Source organism: Rhinoraja longicauda, chromosome 27 (assembly GCF_053455715.1).
Source record: "Rhinoraja longicauda isolate Sanriku21f chromosome 27, sRhiLon1.1, whole genome shotgun sequence".
Classification (NCBI taxonomy): domain Eukaryota; kingdom Metazoa; phylum Chordata; class Chondrichthyes; order Rajiformes; family Arhynchobatidae; genus Rhinoraja; species Rhinoraja longicauda.
The window spans coordinates 18,543,107-18,555,986 of record NC_135979.1 but is presented as its reverse complement, the minus strand read 5'-3'; the positions used below and the strand labels follow the sequence as shown (position 1 = coordinate 18,555,986).

The 12,880-nt window shown below is 44.1% G+C and overlaps 1 protein-coding gene and 1 long non-coding RNA gene across 3 annotated transcripts in view; both read right to left on the bottom strand.

Annotated features, from left to right (window-relative positions):
* Positions 1-9,451, bottom strand: part of fhl3a (four and a half LIM domains 3a) — a 105,963-nt gene extending 96,512 nt beyond the window's left edge. The window contains exon 1 of one of the 2 annotated variants that reach the window (XM_078422918.1): positions 9,295-9,451. The gene's annotated coding sequence lies outside the window, so the exon portion shown is untranslated. Of the gene's footprint in view, positions 1-7,403; positions 7,492-9,294 lie in introns of those variants that run through there. The other variant, XM_078422919.1, reaches the window with a different exon arrangement.
* The window catches only part of LOC144606793 (uncharacterized), a 538,285-nt gene that overhangs the window by 320,505 nt on the left and 204,900 nt on the right, over positions 1-12,880 (bottom strand). The window lies entirely within an intron of this gene.

Here is a 12,880-nt window from a genome sequence, read left to right as displayed (position 1 = left end):
TCACCATTTCACATTGCCAAGTCAAAGTATCATTGAAAATCTTAACATTTTGTTTGTGTTGTACTAATATGTACCTGCAAGTGAGCTAAATGTTTGTCAGTAAAAGAGAAGTCCAGATCATATTGTAAACCTTAAATTACCACCTTTGAGCAGTTTGCAAACATCTAGGATTAGATTACACTTAATAACACGCCCCGTTTTGCCTAATAAGAGTCAAGAGTCAAGAATGCTTAACTGTCATAGACACCTGGAGTTGATAATATATGTTCCATCTTGAGTTTTAACTCCAGAAATTCAGTTTGAACTCCAGGTGTATAAATAATTTCAAAGAGAATCTTAGAGCTGGAAGATGCTTCAAGTACGAAAATATTTCACTCCTGTCCATAAAGTTGTGGCCAACACACACAAATGTGTGTGGGGTCTTATCAAACCTTGACCTTCACCTTGACATCTTTTCTCCATCCCACACACATTTGATTGCAATCATGTTGCAAACACTTAGTTCATTGTTTTATCAAAGACTCAAACAGCTTTTGTTAAAATGACACACAATAGAACTACATTGCACCAATTTTAATTGCTTGATACCAATAACATAAAAAATTGGATGTTCTAATTAAATTGGGCTAGAGTAAAACGTCTATATTTTTAATGACAAAATTTGAACATTTTGTTACATGAAGTAAACCATATATATACACTGATGAGCCAAAACATTATGACCACTGACAGGTGAAATCTTGTTATCTTGTTACAATGGCACCTGTCAAGGGGCAGAATATATTAGGCAGCATGTGAACAGTCAGTTCTTGAAATTGATGTGTTGGATGCAGGCGAAATGGGCAAGAGTAAAGACCTGAGCGACTTTGACAAGCGCCAAATTATTATGGCCAGACGACTGGGTCAGAGCATCTCTGAAATGGCAAGGCTTGTGGGGTGCTCCCGGGCAGCAATGGTGAGTACCTACTGACAGTGGTCCAAGGAGGGACAAACCACAAACTGGGGACTGGGTGTTGGGCGCCCAAGGCTCATCGATGCGAGAGGGCAACAAAGGCTATCCCGTCTGGTCCGAACCGACCGAAGGTCTCCTGTGGCACAAGTCACAGAAAATTTTAATGGTGGTCATGGGAAGAACATGTCACAATTCAGTGCATCGCACCCTGCTGCGTATGGGGCTGCGTAGCCGCAGACTGGTCAGAGTGCCCATGATGACCCCTGTCTACCATCAAAAGCGCCTACATTGGGCACGCGAGTGTCGGAACTGGACCTTGAAGCAGTGGAAGAAGGTCGCCTGGTCCGATGAGTCCCGTTTTCTTTTAGATTACGTGGATGGCCGTGTATGTGTGCGCCATTTACCTGGGGAAGTGATGGCACCAGGATGCACTGTGGGAAGACGACAAGCCAGTGGAGGAGTGTGATGCTCTGGGCAATGTTCTGCTGGGAAACCCTGGGTCCGGCCATTCGTGTGGACGTCAATTTGACACGTGTCACCTACCTAAACATCATTGCAGACCAGGTACATCCCTTCATGACGATGGTATTTCCTGATGGCAGTGGCCTCTTTCAGCAGGATAATGCGCCCTGCCACATTGGACACATTGTTCGGGAATGGTTTGAGGAGCATGGTTTGAGGAGGCCAGTGTTCACGGTGTTGCCCTGGCCTCCAAATTCTCCAGATCTCAATCCGATTGAGCATCTGTGGGATGTGCTGGATTGACAAGTCCGAACCACGGCGGCTCCACCTCGCAACTTACTGGACTTGAAGGATCTGCTGCTAATGTTTTGGTGCCAGATACCATAGGACACCTTCAGAGGACTTGTAGAGTCCATGCCTCGGTGGGTCGGCGCTGTTTTGGCAGCACACGGAGGACCAACAGCATATTAGGCATGTGATCATAATGTTTTGGCTCATCGGTGTATGTAACAAAATGTCTAGATTTTGCCATAAAAAATATAGACGTTTTACCTGATCTAATTTAATTAGAACATCCAATTTTTATGCCATTGGTATCAGGCAATTAAAATTGGAGTAATGTGGTGTCTATGTGTGCTATTTCAACAATTCAATCTAAAAAAACTGCCCATGAAATGGGATTAGCTATCTATAAATTTTATTTCCCCTACATCACCCGCCACCATTTGAAGTAACATCAAACTGTTATGAATTCTGAAGAAGGGTTTCGATCTGAAGTGTCACCTATTCCTTTTCTCCAGAGATGCTGCGTTACTCCAGCATTTTGTGTCTATCTAATGGTGTAAAATAGCATCTGCAGTTCCTTCCGACACATATTATGAGCCATACTGCTATCCAAATGGCTAGACCATGGTATGAAGAGAAAAAGAAATATTAACTCTGTAGGAATTTTAGTTGCATAATTTTGCAAGCACAGTACACCGGACACATGGTTTGCTGTTTTGCAAATGAAGGTGTCCTCTCGAAAGTCTTGCTAGATCTAACTACAAGGACTGAGAGTGAGGGAGATTGACTTGGTGACCTTGAACAACCTTTCCATTGAGAGTCAAGTGCCTCTTAACTTGAGCCTCGTAACAGTTACATAGAACTGTTTTGCACAAGCTGTTATCAGAGAAAATCTGTTGATTGTAAGCAAACATTCAAATAACAGATTCTCTCCTGCTAAGAATCTTTCATTGAGCCAAATCCAAGGCCCACATTTTGGTCCTGATCAGAACGCGAGAGTCAGTTATTTGAGACCTGGAGAGACATGATCTGGTAAAAGAGGTTCTGCAGCTGAATGTTATAAAACAGAGTCACGGACACATCAAGAATAAAAGGAAAACTTGCCAAAAGCAATTTCTGAATAGTTTAGAAATAGCTAACTTTATAAACTTGTGCCTTCTTGTGGCATTCCCATGATTTTAAGGTATGTTACAAAACTATCAGAGAATGATGGGGTCGTCCCAAACGTAGCTGCAGGGCCTTCTGCAGTTCCTGCAGCATCATGTTGGACTTGAACACAGTCCTTCTTACATTCGTTATATAAAAGCCTTGTGCAGAAATTGTCCCTCTCCACTCTCGAGATGTTTGTTCCATTTTTTCCAAGCTATTTGTTTTATGCTTAAAACTGTCACAGATAATACAAGCCAATGTAGTCGAATATGGGACCTTCAAATCTGTGAAATTGAATGACTTAACCAATTGTACTATCAGTAGACCTCTTTCACTTAGCTCTAGAGCTTTAACAGGCAAGGTCAAAAATGCAGCGAATGCCTTTAACTAACGTCCATACTGCCAACATTTCGTAATTCCATACTCAATGCCAGAGTGACTTTATGAAGTGGATTATACTACAAAGACTTAAAGTCCAGTTGGCATGAAGCCCAGCACTGGACAGCAGCCACTTGGGCCAGCAAACTGGAATTCATGCCCAGCACACTTCATCCCTACACAGATTCTCTCAGTAAATGTAGGAGGGGGGATTAGCGGTTGCATGCCCACAAATGACATGTACTGTATGTGGGTCAGGTTTCAACAGGAGCATTCCTTAACCTTCCATCTCTCATAAAAACCCAGCCTCTGCTCTCCTTTGTACATTAAAGGCTAGAGGCAGACAAGTAAGATTTATGGGGAACCATCACCTTAAGCCTGCACCTGTTCCATAATGAAAGCCACATGTGTGAGTGACCTCACCCAAATTTATGACTTAGAACGAAGTCCACTTGGAGCTGCTACTTGAGGGTCTATTCTCCCATTCCCCGAGGGTCTGGCATTTAAATCTTTGATGCAGTCCACCTTTATTCATCTAATGGTTAGCCTCTGCTTTGAACAATATTGAAATTTGATCTGATATTCAGAATAAAGATCACAGAACTGCTTGTGAACATGGAGCCTCCCATTGATTGGTTTAGTTTAGTTTAGTTTAGAGATACAGTGCAGAGGCCCTTCGGCCCAATAAGTCTGTCCGGCCAGTGATCCCCGCACACTAACACTAATACTATCCTCTATACACTATGGACAATTTACCATTTTACCAAGCCAATTAGCCTACAAACCGGTTTGTCTTTGGAGTGTGGGAGGAAACTGGAGCTCCCAGAGAAGCCCCCGCAGGTCACGGGGAGAACGTACAAACTCCATACAAACGGCACCCGTAGTCAGGATCTAACCCGGGTCTCTGGCGCTGTAAGACAGCAACTCTACCGCTGCGCCATGGTGCCACCCCATGGGTGCCACCTGATGACGACATGATTCCGTGATTTGGCAATACGATTACCATCGTGGAATACAGGAAAGCAAATTAAAAGCAAGGTAGCTCTCCTATCACAGCAACCATTTTGTATGTGGGTGGGCATATTTGCCACCCACCTACAGCCAGACCCCATCAGTGCACAGACTTCCCAGGACATTGTCAAGAGCTGACTTTCACGTCCATTATTCTGGTTGAGTTGGCGTGAAAGGAAAAGAGACCTGTGGGATTCTTAGGTTCAAGTAAGTTAGAAGGCATGAAAGAGCATTGGTATAATATTTTCATTCGACAACATCCAAGAACAAAAGATGGCAAAGGAGTGGTTAAAAAGAAATCTCCCTGAACAAACAGAGATCTCAGGCTGTTCAAAGACACCTCTTAATCACCAAGTAACACTTGCACAGCAGGAGTTTTAGAAGTTTGTTCTGAGATGCAAACAATTAAAACACAAGGCTTGTATAGGAAAATAACTGCTGATGCTGGTTCAAATCAAAGCTAGACACAAAATGCTGGAGTAACTCAGTGGGTCAGGCAGCATCTCAGGAGAGAAGGAATGGCTGACGTTTCGGATCGAGACCCTTCTTCAGACTTCAAACACAAGGCTTGCTCAGGTACTGTTAGTCTTCTGAGAAAGCATATATCAGGGACGTATTTTAGCATGACACATGACTGACTCTGTCAGGACATAATTCTGGAATTGCTTATTCACCAACCTGCCAAAATGACATCTTCCCCGCAACACAAAAACCTAAAGGGACAGCAGAAACAGCATTTTTAATCAGTACTTCCACGGGCATTTTTTAATGACCTGGGCACCTTAAGAAAGATTTAAGGCGCGTAAAGACATGTCAATGAATATCATTTTAATCCCCCTTTTTCCCCCCTAAAAATGACTTGAAAATTACAAGTAATTATTGTTTTTGTGAAAATCTTATTTCTGCATCAAATCCTATGAAGCTATTTTAACAAAGGGATTACCAGTAATAGCTTAAATAGTTTGAAGTTGTGAGATTATTAGTTTCCAGAGAGTCTGCACAGAGCCGATTCAGGGGTGCATAACAATTGACAGCCCTGGTAATGAGATTACAGTAGGCCCCTTGTCATAATCCAGAACGCCTTGCAGTGGCACAGAGCAACTTCTCAGGACACTTGCAAAGTATCTTTTGAACAAACTCATGAAAGAATGAAGGCAGAAAAACGTGACAAAAATATCTTTGGATGCGTGTGCTTATTATATGCTACTTAGGTATGATGCAAGGCAGTGCAAATGTTAAAATAGATTGCAGAAATTGCTGGAGATACTCAGCAGATCAGGCAGCATCTGAGGAAAAAGAGCTAAGTTCACATTACATGTCCTTTTTATTATAACCCTCTGATGAAAAGTCATTAACTTGAACTGTTAACTCGGTTTGTCAACAGCTCCTCCCCAGGTTACAGGAGAGTCCCGACCCCGTGAGCTGTTCATAACTCGAACAGTTTGCATGTTTGAAATGCGGCCGCATATCGAGTTCCCCCACGGCCGAGATGCCTGCAGCCCTGCAGCAGCCGGCCAATCCGTCCCACTGGTCTCCCAAACGCTCCATCGTATATACAGGCTGTACACAAGTTAGGCCCTCGTAAAGGAATTCACATTCACATATGAATTCACATATGGAAACTGAACTACTGACTGTCTTTATTTGAGGTTAATACAAGTTGTTTCTTTTTATTTTTGTTGCAAATCACATCCCGCCCAGAGCCACAAAATGAGTTAACACATGCTGTATTTAGTAACTTGGTTAGCTGTAACTTCAGTGTTGGCCGCTGGATATTTGTGGTGTTTGGATCATTGGCCAGCAAAAAGATTTTTTTTTAAAGGATCGCCTTCCAATGATTCCATGGTCAAACAGATTTCAAGAAGGTCACCGAACCCTGCTCGAGTGACCAAGCCCGAGAATACAGTCAGAGGGGATGTCACTATTCATTGCTGTGACCGCAGGTTAGAGATGAGAAAGCGATCCATTCGGCCCCACACCACCACCCCATTGCAACATAAACACAAGTGAGGACATCTTTCAGCATGGCTTTAACTTCCCCTCCCACACAGTGCAGCGGTAGAGTTGCTGATTTTACAGCACCAGAGTCCTGGGCTCGATCCTGACTACGTGTGCCGTCTGTATGCAGTTGGTACATTTTCCCTGTGACCGTGTAGGTTTTCTCCTGGCGCTTAGGTCTCCACCCGCATTCAAAAGACGTGCAGGTTTGAAGGCTAATTGGTTTCTGTAAATTGCCCCTAGAGTGTAGGATAGACCCAGTGTACAGTTGGTCGTTGTGGACTCAGTGGGCTGAAGGGCATGTGTTTCTAGACTAAACTAAACTAGATGCAGTCCTCCCAGGGTTATAAACACCCACCTTCGGCACAGTGGCACAGCTGGTAGAGTGGGTGCCTCGAGCATCAGAGACCTGGGTTTGATCCTGACTGTGTGGAGTTTGCAGGTTCTGTCTGTGACCACTCCGGTTTTCTCCCATATCCCAAAGACATGTGGGTTTGTACATTAAATGGCCTCTGTAAATTGCCCCCAGTGCGTAAGGAGTGGATGAGAAAGTACGATAACATCAAACTAGTGTGAACAGGTGATGGATGGTGGGCGTGGACTCAGTGGGCTGAAGGGCCTGTTTTCATGATGTATCTCTAAACTAAACTAAACTTGCGTATAACCCATACATACGAGTGAGCATTTGGGAGACTGGGAGGATGCCTTTGACAGCTATGGCAGGGCTCAGGGCATTTCTGCTGAGCGGGAACAGTTTGCGGCTGCATATAAAATTGTAAAAGGACTAGACAAGCTAGATGCAGGAAAAATGTTCCCAATGTTGGGCGAGTCCATAACCAGGGGCCACAGTCCCCTAAAGAATAAAGGGGAGGCCATTTAAAACTGAGGTGAGAAGGAACTTTTTCACCCAGAGTTGTGAATTTGTGGAATTCTCTCCCACAGAGGGCAGTGGAGGCCAAATCACTGGATGAATTTAAGAGAGAGTTAAATAGAGCTCTGGGGGCTAGTGGAATCAAGGGATGTGGGGAGAAGGCAGGCACGGGTTACTGATTGTGGATGATCAGCCATGATCACAATGAATGGCGGTGCTGGCTCGAAGGGCCGAATGGCCACCTCCTGCACCTATTTTCTATGTTTCTATGTTTCTATTTCCGACTTGCGAACTGACCTGGTTACGAACAGTTCTCAGCAATAGAACTCTGCCGTAACCTGGGGCCGAACTGCACTCAAGTCCTATGTTCACCGACGACACTCGAGATACAAACAAGGTCGAATATATCCCATGGAAAGACAGAGATTAAAATTAGCAAAAGTAACAAACTGAAGTTTCTATTTCCAGCTTATCTGTGCCTACCTGCATTTTGTTACAGTATGTAATAATGATATATTTCAATGGTATAACTGAAAATTTCTCCAACTGTTTTAGGCAATAAAGCAGTTATTTTTGGTGGTGCTGTTAATATTATTACCAATGTCCAAGAGTGATTGTTTCTTTATTTGTTCATGAATTGTGATACTGTGACCCCTGTTTTACGGCAGCTTGACATTAGTGGTTTAATCATTTCTAGCAGAATGCTGGTTAATGCATCAGCATCAGGGTCCACTCCTTTAATGCAGTTTTCACTCACTCACTCACAGCAGCTAATGTCTGCGTTAACACGGCGCCCAGGGGAAGCTTACGTAAACCCATGCTTCATCAGTCTCGTACCACATCAACGGCAACACTACCCCTCACCCCCCCTCCCCACTACCACAAACAGTGATGTCTGAAATACTTGGAGGGACTGTGGAATGTTCCTCCATATCTATTATCGTATAAATCACCCTGTTTTGAAAGCAAATAAATCTAATTTGAAACCGCACCGAATATTTGAAATGTTGTGTGAGAACTGTGGAAAGAGCTTCAATTTGCAAATTATAATATGTTACAAAGAGCAAGTCCTGCCTCAGGAAAGTAAGACCACATGGTGTTGCCCTTATTTTGACTAGTACAACCCAGCATCTCAGTTTACCTCCATCTTTAAATGATCAGGGGAATCTGCTTTCATTCAAAACTGCAATTAATTGTCTAACCCCTCTGAAACCTTGAGAGTTTTTGCAGTTGGCACAGATAACCTGGAAGGCAATGCATCAGAAATTCACATTTATTCAAATCCACACATTTATAGGAAAAAAAATCAGTATGTTGTGATTGTAGGGAGCTGATTGTTGTTTGGGGTCAGTGTGACCAGCTTCAGGCTCCACTTCCTGACCTCCTGCAGAAGCATCTGCTGCCTCCGTCTTTTGGCTCTCACAAGACAAGGGAAGCTCCAGGACTGGTAATCTAATACAAGACTTGAGATAACGGGAGCTGGGAAGGACAGCACTTTCAGGACTCAGCCTGCCGTTTTGTTGAAAGCTGATGTTTATTGCTTCACATTCAGCAGACAAGCTTCAAAGACCGTCCAGTTTTACGAAATTTCCCCTTAATTTCCCCTTCCTTTGCCCATCTTTATTACCCAGTGGGTGATTCGGGGTAGAAGAGAAAGCATGGCTCCTTGGATCAGGACAAAGTCAGACCGTTGTTGATCTCCCCATTAAAAAAAAGCAGCAGCTTCGTTCTCCAGTCCCCAGGTTAGATGGTGTTGGAGATTTGTGTGTCTATTAATTGTATTTTACTTCATTCGTGACCACTTGCCCTGAAGGAGTATAGGGTAATTGCAGTGGTCAGGAGACTGACCCATTCTAAAAGAAGAGGCTGCTCTTTGATTGAAGTTGCAAACTTTACATTCCCCATGTAGTCAGGGAGATGTTGGAAGCTAAAGCAAAATGTGAGCTGTTAAGTTTCTTTCTTCCCCTGCTTTAAACCACCAGTAATTCCAATGACTTCACACAAGCAGAAGGCCACCCTGTAGCAAGGTATTCTGCAGGGCACAATACTCATTCAGCAGACTTGAGAAACATTGCAAAGGCATGCAGCTCCAGAGAGCTTCCAGTCTGCTATTTACAGACAATAAGCACGAGCAGCGGTCACAGTAGACTGGAGATTTCAAACAGTAAAAAAAAAATTGGACACTTACCAAACAGTATCAGCAGTGAATTTAGGTCACTGATCAAAGTGCTCCTTTTGAAGGTAAATGCTTGAATCGTTCGCTGTGCTCTCTCCTGCTTGTGAAGTGGTTGGGGCTTCTAACAAACAGTCTGCAAGGCAGGCAAGCAGGCTGAAGACTGACTGCTCTGACAGAACTGAGGCAAGAATAGGGGCCCAACAAGCACAGGAAGTGACTCAGAGAATCCTGCCCTGAAACCCTTGTATCCAAGCCAAGGTAATTAGCAAGCAGCTAACCAACTCTGACTAGGAGAGGCTCCTTCCACTCACTTGTGACGGCAGAGCTGGGAGGTGTGACTGATTGGCACCTTGGAGCTGTCGATCAGTGCACACTGATAACACTATCAACACCGACTCGCTGTGCCCTTCAGCAATCTGACGACATCGAAGGAGGAACTGCTGCAGAGTTTTCTGAAACAAATGAAAGGAAGGAAGACGTCTCTTCCTTCTGAAGAGAGCCATCAGAAAGAACACTCTGGTTTCAGGGAACCAAATTGTGTGTCTTGTACCTTGAAAACCTGCTGATTTATTCCAAGTAGTATAAGAAAATAACTGCAGATGCTGGTACAAATCGAAGGAGTAACAAAATGCTGGAGTAACTCAGTGGGTCAGGCAGCATCTCGGGAGAGAAGGAATGGGTGACGTTTCGGGTCGAGACCCTTCAGTCTGAAGAAGGGTCTCGAACCGAAACGTCACCCATTCCTTCTCTCCTGAGATGCTGCCTGACCTGCTGAGTTACTCCAGCATTTTGTGAATAAATACCTGCTGATTTATTCCTTTCAACACAAACAGCAGCAGATTTGAAGTACAGAGCACATAGTCACCCAATATGACTTTAATAATTAACATTGGGCAACATTACAACATGCAGGCAGTCTCTTGGTGGTTAAAGAAATGCGACAAAATTATTTAACATAATTTTAATAAAGGTCACGAAAGGTGAAGGTCCAAAATCACAACATCAGCATCTGAGAGATGCAACTAGATAAATATTTGGGTCAGGCACATCAAGTTCTACTGTGGCATGCAACAAAGCTGGCTCCTTCCAGTGCAGCACTTTGGTATTGAATTCCAGCACAAAGCACAATGATTTGTATGTGTAGTGGAACTAAAGTCTATCACAATCTGGTAACGTACTTCAAGGAATTTAATTCTGGATGTCTGAGCACATGTCAGGCATATTTCGTTGGCTCATGTGCAAAATTCTTGTGTTGTGCACCTGACCTCCTAATGGAGGACAGTACCCTGGTGGGCCAGACCCTTCCTGGTACGGTGTTGGGAGTTTGGGCAAAGCTTCCATCAATTTCCAGACAGCTTCTCCTTTCGATAGCTTCCCCAATGTTCCCTTTCATCCAACCTCTTGCTGACCCAGGACCTTGGATTACACATTGTCCAATATTGTCTGATCTCGAAGGCCCCAATCCTACTACCAATAGGCTCCCAGAACACCTAACTAGGGTTGCCAACTGTCCCATATTAGTCAGGACATCCCATATTTTGGGCTAAATTGGTTTGTCCCATATGGGACCGCTCTTGTCCCGTATTAGGCCCAGGGGGTGCTGTAGGCCCGGATGCTGTAGGCCCGGACCTATAGGCCCAGACACTGTAGGTCTGGATAGTGTAGGTCCAGACAGTGTAGGTCCGGACAGTGTAGGCCTGGGAGCCGCCTAACGGAGGTTGTGTGGCAACCCGCCTCCCGGCCCGGGCAGCCGCCATTGGTGGAACGAGAGCACGTGGCCGCTGGCTGGGTGAAGTCATGTGGGCATGGGGCGGTGACGTCACCTTGTTCCTTATTTGGGAATGAAATAGTTGGCAACCCTGCACCTAAGCCTAGGCCTAGCTCAAACCCCGATTCTGATTCTAAACAATCTTCCCAGATCCTCATATCTGAAGTCTGGAGAAGGGTCCCGACCTGAAAGGTCACCCATCCCTTTTCTCCAGAGATGCTGCCTGACCCGCTGAGTTACTCCAGCACTTTGTGTCTATCCCCAATACTACAGGCCCACACCACTCCATACTCAGAATCCAACTCCCAATCCTCCTAACCCCAGGATCCTCAATCCTCGGACGCCCGCTACTATTTCTAGTCAGAGCCATCCTACTTTATCATCAATCCCCTCTCTACACCGCCATCCATCCAGAGAAAAGTATTTTGAGCGCAATAGGTTACTTGAGGCATGGGGGGCTTGTACAAAACAGTTGTAGGCTTCCTGTCTAATGAACGTTTGACGCCATGGAATTATTAGCTTGTTGTTCTTGTTAAAGCATTTAAACTATTCAGCAACACTTCTGTTTTACGCGACACCTTTAATTTGTGTGGTGCAGATGGTACAATAATCAGACACTTAAGTTCAGTGCTGGGGAGAACTACAACAATGGACAAGCTGCAATTTGGATAAAATGAACAGAGGTCCTGTCCTGTCTGTTTTCTTGCAATAACCCATGTCACAATTTGGAAAAAGATTTATCGCCCCTGTTCCAGCCTACATTTACCCCTCATTCATACAAAAGAGCAAATAGTCTGGTAATTTTCCCATTATTGTCTGTGGGATCATACTGTGCCCAAATAGTCCACCACGTGTTCTACATAATAACAATGACTAAAATGTACTGTTTTATTTGTGAAATGCTTTGGGCATCCTAATTATTTGAAAGGAGACATGTACAGTACATATAAAGCATCTTTCAACTGAATTCAATTGTCCCATCCTAATAGATAAAGTTTAAGCTGCTGTTGGCACCCACCCTTCATTGTAATGCAATGTCCCAGAGGAGATCAAAGCCTACTTTTAGGAAGCGGAACAATTTCATTGAGGAGGCAGTGCTCGGGTAGGGTTGGAAAATATGCAGGTTGAGATCACAGGCTTGGCGATGATGGGGAATAAGCTTGGGAGAGGGGAATGATGCGATCTAAGGCTTGTTGGGATGATAGGTAAGTAACCCCTTCCGCTAAATCGGAAGCTGTGTAATTGTGGTTTGGAGCAGTGAGAGGGTCTAAGTAGCAGAGAACACAACTAGGATCAAATGCATGGAGGAAGGAATTGAAAGTCAAGGAGAGGGGGCAAGTCAAGGATCAGGAACAGCAGTATCAGGAGATCAACAATCAAAACACACTTTTGTTAAATGGGATATTTGCTACTTTGCTACTTTTACTGGCTTCACATTCCTAAGGATGAAAGATATGAGCAAGGTTACAAGGAACTTGATGCTGTCCATGTTTTAGGCTCAACATCTAATTGTTGTGTGTAGGAAGGAACTGCAGATGCTGGTTTACACCGAAGATAGATACAAAAAGCTGGAATAACACAGCGGGACGTGCAGTATATCTGGAGAAAAGGAATGGGGGACTTTCTGGGGTCGAGACCCTTCTTCAGACTTGTTGATATTGTTAATGAACTTAATTGTTGTGAATGGAATGCATCTTGGAGTTACAATTATTAATCACATACCTTATTGTTTTCATCTTCGGCTTGATGTCAGTATCATGATCTTTCTGTCCTAGGTATCCCCAATTGCCAGAGTGAGGCTACATGCATCCTGGAGAAACAGCACCTCAT